This window comes from Salvelinus alpinus, chromosome 19 (genome assembly GCF_045679555.1).
Source record: "Salvelinus alpinus chromosome 19, SLU_Salpinus.1, whole genome shotgun sequence".
Taxonomy (NCBI): Eukaryota; Metazoa; Chordata; class Actinopteri; order Salmoniformes; family Salmonidae; genus Salvelinus; species Salvelinus alpinus.
This window is the reverse complement of record NC_092104.1, coordinates 8,737,681-8,750,536: the sequence shown is the minus strand read 5'-3', so window position 1 is coordinate 8,750,536 and position 12,856 is coordinate 8,737,681. Positions and strand designations below refer to the sequence as shown.

General features: G+C 40.1%; 1 long non-coding RNA gene across 1 annotated transcript; it reads left to right on the top strand.

Moving 5' to 3' along the window:
- The first annotated feature begins 4,487 nt into the window (after window positions 1-4,487).
- On the top strand, window positions 4,488-9,792 carry LOC139544972 (uncharacterized). The gene is made up of 2 exons (XR_011668976.1): window positions 4,488-8,011; window positions 8,068-9,792. It is a non-coding gene; the product is annotated as an uncharacterized lncRNA (long non-coding RNA).
- Window positions 9,793-12,856: the final 3,064 nt, after the last annotated feature.

The window sequence follows — 12,856 nt, the reverse complement described above, 5'->3', positions numbered from 1 at the left end:
TTCCTTTGCACAAAGTTAATCAGAATTGTTAACGGCAGTCCCTCCCAGAAGTAAAACAGGAAATGAGATCATTTTACTTCTAGGTAACCGAGATTACTGAGTTGCTAGCCTGTCCTAGATTATAGTGCGTCCCAAATGCCACCTTATTCCATATATAGTGCACTTTGGGACACAAGCCCGAGTCTTACCCCCAACCATGGTCAGTGAAAACTTGAAAGCACTGAAACAGACCCCACTGGTCCGGCACTGAGGGATTTCATCTGACCATGGACCGTTCCATATGCTGCTCACAAACAAACGTATGTAGCTCTGATCCAGGGGGTTACATGTGTGGCTTGCTGATGCTGAGACTTCAACATCAGCAAGCTGCACGTAACGCCCTGGAATAGAGCTAGGACGTACAGTGAAGAGAAACCAGGAGTTCCACAACTCAGAGTCCTTGGAATGGAGAAGCATTCAAACTGTCAATAACAACTGGCTTACTTGAACAATAATACAGTATGTTTATGGAAGAGATATGTCATCTCATAGACTGGGGATATCTGCTATAGATGAACGTCATTGAAGTTTATTGTTCAGGGCGTATTATTTTGCAGTGCTGAACAGGGTACATAGCCACAGAGCAGGGCGTATTATTTTGCAGTGCTGAACAGGGTACATAGCCACAGAGCAGGGTGTATTATTTTGCAGTGCTGAACAGGGTACATAGCCACAGAGCAGGGCGTAGTATTTTGCAGTGCTGAACAGGGTACATAGCCACAGAGCAGGGCGTAGTATTTTGCAGTGCTGAACAGGGTACATAGCCACAGAGCAGGGCGTATTATTTTGCAGTGCTGAACAGGGTACATAGCCACAGAGCAGGGCGTATTATTTTGCAGTGCTGAACAGGGTACATAGCCACAGAGCAGGGCGTATTATTTTGCAGTGCTGAACAACCTTTTCAAAATAAGGAAAGACTTCAGAGATTCATCCTCTCTCTCGCTCTTTCTCTGTCTCTCTCTCTTTCTCTCTCTCTCTGTCTCTCTCTCTCTTTCTCTGTCTCTCTCTCTCTCTTTCTCTGTCTCTCTCTCTCTCTCTCTCTCTCTTTCTCTGTCTCTCTATCTATCTATCTATCTATCTATCTATCTATCTATCTATCTCTCTCTCTCTCTCTCTCTCTCTCTCTCTCTCTCTCTCTCTCTCTCTCTCTCTCTCTCTCTCTCTCTCTGTCTCTGTCTCTGTCTCTGTCTCTGTCTCTGTCTCTGTCTCTCTCTCTTTCTCTGTCTCTCTCTCTCTCTCTTTCTCTCGCTCTCTCAATTTGCTTTATTGGCATGACGTAACAATGTACATATTACCAAAGTGTACTTTAAGTGATACATTTACCATTTTAACATAATTAAAATAATAATACTCAAGATTATTAACGGGATAATCAATAACAACAATAATCAAGGGTATAAATAACCATACATTAAACAATAACAATAACATAGAGGACATTGCAGGTTGGTTGGTCTGTCAGACACTGCCCCTCATTTTATGGCAGGCAGCAATTTTGGGCTTCTGAGTGGCGCAGCGGTCTAAGGCACTGTAATTCAGTGCTAGAGGTGTCACTACAGACCCTGGTTCAATTCCAGGCAGTATCACAACTGGCTGTGATTGGGAGTCTCAAAGGGTGGAGCACAATTGGCCCAGTGTTGGCCGGGGTAGGCCGTCATTGTAAATAAGAATTTGTTCTTATTAACTGACTTGTCTAGTTAAATATAAAATACAAATGTAGTGCGCTGCCAACCCACAGCTCTCTGCGTCCTCCCCCAACAGGACAGGTAGCATATTGCTCTTTTTTGAGTTTTATTGTTAGTGGATATTGTCCTAATTCTGCCCTGTTTGTAGTTTTCCTCTGACAATGTACGATAATCTTACAGAACTCTGAATGCAGGGTTTCAATTGGGTGTTGGTCCCATTGGGTAAAAATTTTGCAAGTGGACCCCACACCTCGCTGCCATAACTTGCAATTGGTTCAATGACACATTCAATCAGTTTTAGCTAATTGGTATTTCAATTTGAATCGTTTTTTTAATGGCGTAGAATGCCCTGCATGCTTTCTCTCTCAGTTCATTCACTGTCCCCCTTAGGTGTCCAGTTGAGCTTATTTTTAAATGTAAGTAATTGTAACCTAAACCTAAGTAATCTCTCTTTCTCTCTCCCTCCTCCTCCTCTCTCCTTCCTCCTCCCTCCTCCTCTCTCCTTCTCCCTCTCCTCCTCCTCTCTCCTTCTCCCTCTCCTCCTCCTCCTCCCTCCTCCTCCTCTCTCCTTCTCCCTTGAGTGTGTATTTTCTTTTTGTCATCAACCAGTTCTGTTGAACATTTTAAATCCATACGTTGACATACCAGTAGTTTTATTTTCAGGGAAAACAAATCTATATTTAGTATTGTTAAACAAGACCTGTGAGGAAGCTAATATCCACTGTAACAAAGTATTGTATCGTTAAGCATCAATGCACTACAACAGAGGTTCCTTTTCACATGTATTACTGTTTACAGAGATAACCCAAGCTATATTAAATATACCATCAGCTTGACTTTTTTTATTTGAGGGACCTAGGAAAATGTGGTTTTGAAGCTCATTTCCTGTAATTCAACGTAGTTTAACAAGACTCATGACATCTTTCAGATAGGCTATTTACATATGAATAAGAATAATAGATAAGGAAGATAAAGTCCAGACCCGAGTTCCCCAAATGTTACCAAATATGTTTTATGATCATTTATATGAACCCTCAATTGAATTATACATATTCTCTTTTACAGAAAGTGAATAGATCAATTGATAGCAACCGAGTCACACATTGTGTAAGATCCCTTGTATATAAGATTCCATTTCTTTGACTCCTCGGCATTAGAATGTCGTAGCTTAGCTTCTGAATGTTATAGAGACAAACCAAAGGTATTAATTCCCATGTGCATCAGAGTCGTGTCTTCCTCTGGCATTTTACCGCTTGTTGCTAGCTTAAAGCATTTTTTTTTAGGGTTAGGGTTAGGGTTAGGGTTATCCTGTGCCACCCTCCCACGAAACGTTGGCGCCTATAGGGGGCCGTGCCCCCTAGGTTGGGAACCCCGGCACTAGAATGACATTCCATGTTGTTGTGTAATTTGAAGCGGCTTGTTGCTGTTTATGGCCGATTCTGCAACTACAGGCCTTTTGGGCGTCCCAGGGGTGTCTTGTTAATTTACATATGTTAAGTTGACACTCAAATAACCGTAAACGTATAATTTTTTTTTGCTGGGGGTCACTGTTTCGCATTTAGTTTAATTTGAGCTTAATTTATTTGCACCAAAGAAAACAAGTGATAAACAACAATACAGATAATAATTCAACAGTGTGCAGGTGTGGTTGTAAGCCCAAGGACTGATTATAAAAATCACCACAAAAAAACGATATACAATACAAGTAAATCAAATCAAATTTTATTTGTCACATACACATGGTTAGCAGATGTTAATGCGAGTGTAGCGAAATGCTTGTGCTTCTAGTTCTGACCATGCAGTAATATCTAACAAGTAATCTAACAATTTAAACAAGTAATCTAACAATTTAAACAAGTAATCTAACAATTTAAACAAGTAATCTAACAATTTCGAGAACACGAAGCGAGGCGGCCATCTCTGTCGGCGCCGGATGTTGCTAAGTACCAAAATAAAAAAGGTTTGTTAAAACAGATAACAGATTACTGAGTTGTTTTGTTCATCAGGCTGACCCCCAGTCTTCATGGAGGAGATTATTGAGTAGTTTGGTTCATCAGGCTGACCCCCAGTCTTCATGGAGGAGATTACTGAGTAGTTTGGTTCATCAGGCTGACCCCCAGTCTTCATGGAGGAGATTACTGAGTAGTTTGGTTCATCAGGTTGACCCCCAGTCTTCATGGAGGAGATTATTGTGTAGTTTGGTTCATCAGGTTGACCCCCAGTCTTCATGGAGGAGATTACTGAGTAGTTTGGTTCATCAGGCTGACCCCCAGTCTTCATGGAGGAGATTACTGAGTAGTTTGGTTCATCAGGTTGACCCCCAGTCTTCATGGAGGAGATTATTGAGTAGTTTGGTTCATCAGGTTGACCCCCAGTCTTCATGGAGGAGATTACTGAGTAGTTTGGTTCATCAGGTTGACCCCCAGTCTTCATGGAGGAGATTATTGAGTAGTTTGGTTCATCAGGCTGACCCCCAGTCTTCATGGAGGAGATTATTGTGTAGTTTGGTTCATCAGGTTGACCCCCAGTCTTCATGGAGGAGATTATTGTGTAGTTTGGTTCATCAGGCTGACCCCCAGTCTTCATGGAGGAGATTATTGTGTAGTTTGGTTCATCAGGCTGACCCCCAGTCTTCATGGAGGAGATTACTGAGTAGTTTGGTTCATCAGGCTGACCCCCAGTCTTCATGGAGGAGATTACTGAGTAGTTTGGTTCATCAGGCTGACCCCCAGTCTTCATGGAGGAGATTACTACGTAGTTTGGTTCATCAGGTTGACCCCCAGTCTTCATGGAGGAGATTATTGAGTAGTTTGGTTCATCAGGTTGACCCCCAGTCTTCATGGAGGAGATTATTGAGTAGTTTGGTTCATCAGGCTGACCCCCAGTTTTCATGGAGGAGATTACTGAGTAGTTTGGTTCATCAGGTTGACCCCCAGTCTTCATGGAGGAGATTACTGAGTAGTTTGGTTCATCAGGCTGACCCCCAGTCTTCATGGAGGAGATTATTGAGTAGTTTGGTTCATCAGGCTGACCCCCAGTCTTCATGGAGGAGATTACTGAGTAGTTTGGTTCATCAGGCTGACCCCCAGTCTTCATGGAGGAGATTATTGAGTAGTTTGGTTCATCAGGTTGACCCCCAGTCTTCTCTTGAAGTTATTGAGGGATGATGAGGTTTTGGCAATGTTGAAGATAAGAATTCCAGAGTATGGTACCTCTATATCGGATAGAGAATTGACTATGTGAGGTACGGCAGTGGGGAAGGTGAAGGTTATCGCAGTGTCCTGTGTTATATAGATGGATTTCAGAATGAACCTGGAAGAATCCATTGAGGGGTTTAGGTAAACTATCTGAGAGGTATGAGTATTTCTAGATGAAAATGCATAATTGGCATACATTAATGTCATAAATAGACAAGATATTGAGTTTCTTAAACGAAGGTGCAGATAGAGCCAGGTAATTAGAGGAGGTGGCTAGTCTTGTAAATGTATTTTGTATGAGGAGTCATTTGTGTAGGTAGGAGGCATATGTACAGTACTGGCCCAGACAATATTACAGTAAATGAGATATGGGTAAATTAAGCTATAGTATAGAGTTAGGAAGCAAGCCTGATGAACCAAGCCTCTAATCTTTCTGATGATACCAACACATTTCATCACTTAGCTGCAGACAAATTGAATAGGATCTTTCCAGGATACCTTTTCATCACTTACAACACATTGGATGTGACTTGTTCCATTTCATTCCCACCAATTGAGATTCTGGCTCTTTTTTTTTTAAACAATATTTATTTTCTTACTTCTTTTTTTTTTTTTTTTACATTTAAAGATAATTTGTTTATCTTGGACCATTCAGAACATATGACCATATGCCTGACGTAGCTTAGTTAATTAGTTAATTAGTGAATGAAAATGATTGTGTGATAAAATCAAATTGGTATCCTTAGCAAAGAGAAGGGGAAGAAGTATGGTAGAAGAACCAGCAGCAAGGTCATTGATATAGATTAGGAATAACAAAGTTCCAATTATTCAACCCTGTGGGACGCCACAGGATATCTTGGCCCTGGTAGATGTACAGCCGTTTGCATAAACAAATTGATGCTGATATCTTTAAATTACAAATGACCTCCATTACATCATCGCCTACATTACATCATCACCTCCATTACATCATTGCCTACATTACATCATCGCCTCCATTACATCATCACCTCCATTACATCATCGCCTCCATTACATCATCGCCTCCATTACATCAGGAGGATCAAACTGAAGCTGAGAAGGGAAATGTCCCTTAATGTAATCCAAGGGATTTCCAATCAGTTTTCTCTATTGTCTTTGACAGAGAGGAACCCACATTCACAAAAAAAGTTATTATATACACATGAAATAACATCAGGATCACTATAGGTCTTATTTCCAACAATACATTGAGATGGGTTAGTTGTAGATGCCTTTTTCTTATTCATTGAGAAGGCAGTTGTCCCACACCCTGACTTTTGATCTTCTGCTATGTATTTCAACAAGAAAAAATGTGATAATTGGAAAATATTTCATGCAAAAGATGCAGAACAAAACCACAAAACGGGCTACTTTGGCAACGACCCTGAGACTTAACATGAGCACATTAAACCCCAAGGTAATGAGCATCAACCAAACAACAGACAACACCATAAACCTGGACAGGAGATATACTGGAAGAAGTAACATATATTCACTGACCTGGGAAGTGTAATCGGGAAAGACGGGGGAAGCGACAGACATACAAACAAGAATAGGGAACGCAAGAACATATTTTTTTTAATGTCAGGACAAATATGGACCTCCAAGATAATTTCAACAAGAAATAAAATACGCATCTTCAACTCCAACGTCAAATCAGTTTTACGGGGAAGAAACGTGGAGAAACACAAACGTAACAAAAGCAATAGACTTCAGACAAAGACACATCCTGGGAATATACTTGTCAAACACCACAAGAAACAAAGAACTCTAGGAAGTCGCACAACAATAACTAAATGAAATCCCAAATAAAATGCAGGAAATGGGGCTGGATTGGGCACACCATGAGGAAACGCCCCATCAACACGACCAGACAGGTTCTAACATGGAACCCTCAGGGGTTAAAGAAAACCGGGAAGACCCAGGAACAGCTGGAGAAGGTCTGTGGAGGCAGAACTAAAAGAAGCAGAATCATCCTTGAAGGAAGTGGAGAAAACCACCTAACTCCGAACGGCATGGACCAAGTTTGTGAATGACCTATGTTCCCCTAAAAGCAAAAGGTTTTAAGTCAAGTAAGAAACCTTATGGCCTGGCAGTTCAATCCCAAAAATTAGCAAAGTGTCATTACCAACACAAAATGTGTCGGTATTGACAATTTCCGGGTTATTACCATTACAAAGGAGTGACTTTTTGTATAACTTCTGTATAAAATGTATACCTCCGCTCATTACTGCTTACTACATGAGATTATACTGTCTTTATAGCAATCAATTATGTTCTAGATATCCATTTCCCCCATTTCCTTCCACTTATTTTTAACAACTATCCTAATGCGATACACCATTACCCTGTCATTACTGCTACACAGCCACAATGTAATCAATAAAATGTATTTATAAAGCACTTTTTACATTAGCAGATGTCCCAAAGTGCTAAACAGAAACCCAGCCTAAAACTCCAAACAGCAAGCAATGCAGGTGTAGAAGCCCGGTGGCTAGGAAAAACTCCCTAGAAAGGCAGAAACCTAGGAAGAGGAACCAGGCTCTGAGGGGTGGCAAGTCCTCTTCTGGCTGTGCCGGGTGGACACACAGCATTCTAAAGAAAAAATATATTTACACATGAAATAGCACACTTCTGTCTATGTCAAGTGTAAAGCACTTGTTCTCAATAGAACTATTGTAAAAATGATAAATATATAACAATTTCAACAAGAAATTACATTGTTGATGGTAGCCTCCGTGCCGGTATAGAAGCTCAGCCAGCAAAAGGCCCATATTTATGGATTAATGAATTAAAATATATATTTCTGATGTGTGAGGTGTGTAGCACCAAATCATATAGACAGATCAAATAAAACCATTGTTTGTCATTCAGTTTTAAAGTAAAATATAATGTTTTATGATGTGATGCTAATGACATCTGCAGAAGGTTCTGGAAAAACAGTCAAATCCATGTATTGTTGAATAAAATAGTCAAATCCAATACCAGTTTATGATTCCTGACAAATTGAGAAACGAATTCAAGAAACAACTTTTAAAATTTTCATAAGAAATGCCAAAAGTGCCTGTAGTTCCAAAATCACACATATGTAAAATAGTTTCCAAAATCACACATATGTAAAATAGTTTCCAAAATCACACATATGTAAAATAGTTTCCAAAATCACACATATGTAAAATAGAGTTTCCAAAATCACACACATGTAAAATAGAGTTTCCAAAATTCTGTGAACTTTCCCAAAATGTCCATGTTTTCCAAAAATCCGAGTTGGAGGATTCCGGATTTTGTGCTTATTCCTGAATCCCGGGAATCTGACAACTAGATTTCTGGAAAACCTGGACATTTCGGGGAAGAGATTGGGATTTTGCAACCCTAGATCCTTCATTCCCAGTATATACTGTATGTAAAAACAAGAGACATGCCCTGCTGTATGCCTGCCTTTAATATGTCAGTGTGATTGAAAAACGTGCTGCAACAAAACCAATGAACCTTATGGACAGTTGAAACACTTGAAACACTGGTACATGTCATCTGTCTGTAAACTGTACTCTATATCGATCGAAGTCGTCTTCTGCCAGCACCTTGATAAAGTATTATGCACTTACAGTGAAAATCATGGAATGTAGCTAGATATTATAGTCTTAATTGACGTTGGTTTGTGCTCACTGTTCAATGGATTCTAGTTTATTACCTTATGTATTTTACTGATGAGTATGGGGAATAGTACCTCCACTCCAAAACATGTAAATATTTATATTTATGTGAACATATGTCTTTAATTTCTTTAGTTAAAAGTGGAAACGTAATTTATTTTTAACGGTTTAATGAATGTAAAGTCAGTGCACATCTACAGTACTGAGACAGAAGTTTAAGCTAGCCTGAGTACCAGTTTCTTTAGCTAACATTTGACTCCTTGACACTCCTTGTCATTGCCTTTGGAGTGGAATGTTAGCTAAAGAGACTGGTACCCAGACTAAGTCTAAGGTATCAATCTATTGGGGAACAATGTACATGACTGAATCAAGGTGAAAAATTTTCCGATCATTGTCACTGCTACTCTAATCACACCACTCATCTCTCCCTCTCTCCCTCTCCTCTCTCTCTCTCTCTCTCTCTCTCTCTCTCTCTCTCTCTCTGTGTCTCTCTGTGTCTCTCTGTGTCTCTCTGTGTCTCTGTCTCTCTGTCTCTCTGTCTCTCTGTCTCTCTGTCTCTCTGTCTCTGTCTCTGTCTCTGTCTCTCTCTCTCTCTCTCTCTCTCTCTCTCTCTCTCTCTCTCTCTCTCTCTCTCTCTCTCTCTCTCTCTCTCTCTCTCTCTCTCTCTGTCTCTCTGTGTCTCTCTCTCTCTCTCTGTGTCTCTCTCTCTCTCTCTCTCTCTCTCTCTCTCTCTCTCTCTCTCTCTCTCTGTGTCTCTCTCTCTCTCTCTCTCTCTCTCTCTCTCTCTCTCTCTCTCTCTCTCTCTCTCTCTCTCTGTCTCTCTGTCTCTCTGTCTCTGTCTCTGTCTCTGTCTCTCTCTGTCTCTCTCTCTCTCTCTCTCTCTCTCCCTCTCTCCCTCTCTCCTTCTCTCCTTCTGTCTCTCTCTCCTCTCTCTCTCTCTCTCTCGCCTGGGGATTACTCCATGCCCGAGGGTTTATTTTGATGTCCAGTATTACTGTCTGTACTTCAAATGTTAATGTGCTTTTCATTAATGTGTATCTGAATATACAGTATACTAACTAAAAAGGTACTTGGAAGTACAGTACTGGAGTCTACCAAAGCAAAGGTGTGTCTGTATTTCTCTAGTAGTTGTATTTATTGTCAAATAGTTTTCTATGCATTTGTTAGGTACAGATACAATTAAAACATTAATATGTAGTTAATTAGCATTTTATTTGTCGGGGACCATGCACACCAAGTACAAATACACTTCCTTAAATATTTATGAATGAAGCTAAAACTTTTAATTTGGCATTTTGGAATTGATCAAATGTTTCATATGAGGCAACAGTAGAGAATGTAACCTTTTTATTTGAGGGTATATTCATACCCATATGTGTTTTACCTTTTATAAATGAAATATCTTTAAGTATCTAGTCTCCCCACTTGAAGGTGTCATAAGTATTTGGACAAATTCACTTAAGTGTATTAAAGTGGTCTGGATGCTACCATGATTACGGATAATCATGAATTAATCGTAAATAATGATAATTGAGAAAGTTACAGAGGCACAAAGATCATACCCTAACCTCTCACCATTACAAATAACAGGGGAGGAGGGGGTGATATTTCTGCCTCTGATGTTCGTGCCCTGGGATTAGGGAGGGACTTCTAGACATCAACTATCTCACTGTTATCGCTTACGCTTCTCTTTGCCTCAATATCGCTATAGTTCAGGAGGAACCAGAGAATTTTAGAATCAGGTAGGTCAGTGGCTCCATACTCAGCTGCACAAAGTCAAATAATTGTCTTTAATGTGTTCAGAACGTTAGTCTAGTAGTATATAGACGAGGAAGGCCTGAACTCTCTATGTCACAGCCATAACCAAGTATTTGGCTATTTCTGTCGCCATAGTGTTCTCCTGGAGATCAAATAGTATTACACACAGTTCAGTCACAGTTTTTTATTTTAAAGAGTAGAATAGCAGTATTAGCCTGGCTGATGTGGCTCACAGCGTAGGGACCATTCTAAACCGTTCTAAAAAATAAAATCACTCAGGGGTTGAGACCTCTCGTTGTTTGTTTGGGGCGGCAGGTAGCCTAGTGGTTAGAGCATAGAATCACCCATACGACAGTAGTGATGGGTCGTTCGCGAACGAGTCGGCTCTAAGAGCCAGTTCTTGTAGGTGAACGTTGGGAGCCGGCTCGCAAATGGAGGTCCGATCCAATTTGGAGGAGCCCCTCCTTCAAAGATCTGCAGATCCTCTGAGCTGGTGGAAGAACAAGGCCTCCGTCTACCCACGGCTTACTAAAGTCATGACAGGGAGACGCTGCATAGTGGCCACATCGTTCCCTCTGAGAGTCTTCTCGAAAACGGGACAAATAATTACTGAGCGAAGAAACCACATCAGCCCTTCGGAAGTGAGACAGCTTGCATTTCTGAATGCAAATCTCTCATAAAAGCAAAATATGGTCATGCATTGCCGTGTGCTGCTGGTTATAACATGGCAATAAAGAAGAGAGAGAAAAGAGGGACCAGTTTAATGTTTAAAGTGGGCTGCTGCAGTTTTGTACATTGTTATTTATTTTTCTTTGATATGGTGCAATATTCTATTATGCTGTTCAGATTGTATTCGTTTTGAATGGTTACATTTATATGCACTTTGTTTATATACATTAAAAAGTTATACTTTAAATGCAAATGTAAAAATACAAAAAATGTATAACAAACCATTGCATCTTTAAATAGATTGTGGTTAAGCTAGAGTATGATTTCATTTAATAATTTAATTAGAACGGTTTTAACACCAATCATAGTCAAACTATCGCTAACTATTTGACTTGAAAAAATACAAAACATATATTTTTTAAAGAGCCGTTTGGAAGCCAAAAGAGCCGGCTCTTTTTGGTGAGCTGAGCCGAACGACAGGGCTCACTGAAAAGAACCGGAATGCCCATCACTATTGACAGTTTGAATCACAATACCCATAAAACTTAGCAGTCAAGGGAAATGGTTCCAATCGTTTTTCCACCATTCCATTTTAGAAACACTTCCAATCAAATCAAATCAAACTTTATTTGTCACATGTGCCGAATACAAAAGTGGAGACTTTACCGTGAAATACTTACTTAACCAACAGTGCAGTTCAAGAAGAAGAAAATATTTAACAAGTAGGCTAAAATAAAAAGTAATAATAAAAAGTAACACAATAAGAATAACAATAACGAGGCTATATACAGGGGGCACCGGTCCCGAGTCAGTGTGCAGAGGTACAGGCTAGTTGAGGTAAAATTAAAATAAGGGCTGTGTTTCGTGTAGGCTCACCCTGGTGTGACATTTTGATAACTGTGTACATCTGTTTAGGTCAAGTGACTTTTATCAATATATTCAGCTCTATTTACTCTCAGATTCTAAAATACTAATTAGCATCAAAGTAGACACCATGCAAAACTACAACTCCCTGCAAGCTCCTGCACATCGCTATCCTCCTGCACGTCATCTCTAGCTGCATTAACCTGTCAGTCTTTACAGACATCGCTGGGAGCAGGAGACACCACTCTATCAATTGTGAGACTGTGAATCATCATACATAATAAAAACAAAGCCTATATTACAATTATTTAAATGTATAATTAATATAGCCAGGTATATCAAACATCCTCATCTACAAATGTTGATTGTTTTCTTCGCTATCTAACTAATTTACTGTCTGACTACTGTGTAGACCCCGTCCACGACCATTCCAACCAGTCGCTGTCCATACAAAGGGCTCTCCAGGATTGTCCACATGGCATAATCGTTGGACAAATTCTGGTGACCCAAACACAAAGGTGAATTCCCCATTGGCAATTCTTCCATTCATCTCTGGGTGGCCGTGGCCAACGCAGGCAGCAGTGATTTAAAAATTATACTTGATCTTCCATTGTCAATTTCAACAAGATTGGTTTCTTCTGACATTTTTGTTGATAACTTTCCGCTAGCAAACCACAGTTCTTTTTTTTTTTATTGAAACTTTATTGAACACATGCAGACGTCCACACTTGGTAGATCAAACTTGTGTTATGTGCCGCTTGTGTTATGTGCCACTGGCTCCATAGAAATAATTTATTAATATGTATTCTTGTTTCTATGAATGGCTCCATCCATGTTTGTTTTGGTTGTGCGACGCGTGCGATTCGAACAATCAGTGTGCACTCGCCTATAAACTCGTGTCTGTTTGTGTCACCGCCACGCTACCTACCGTGCCGAGGAGAAGTGACAGTCATTGGAGCGGTGTGGTCAG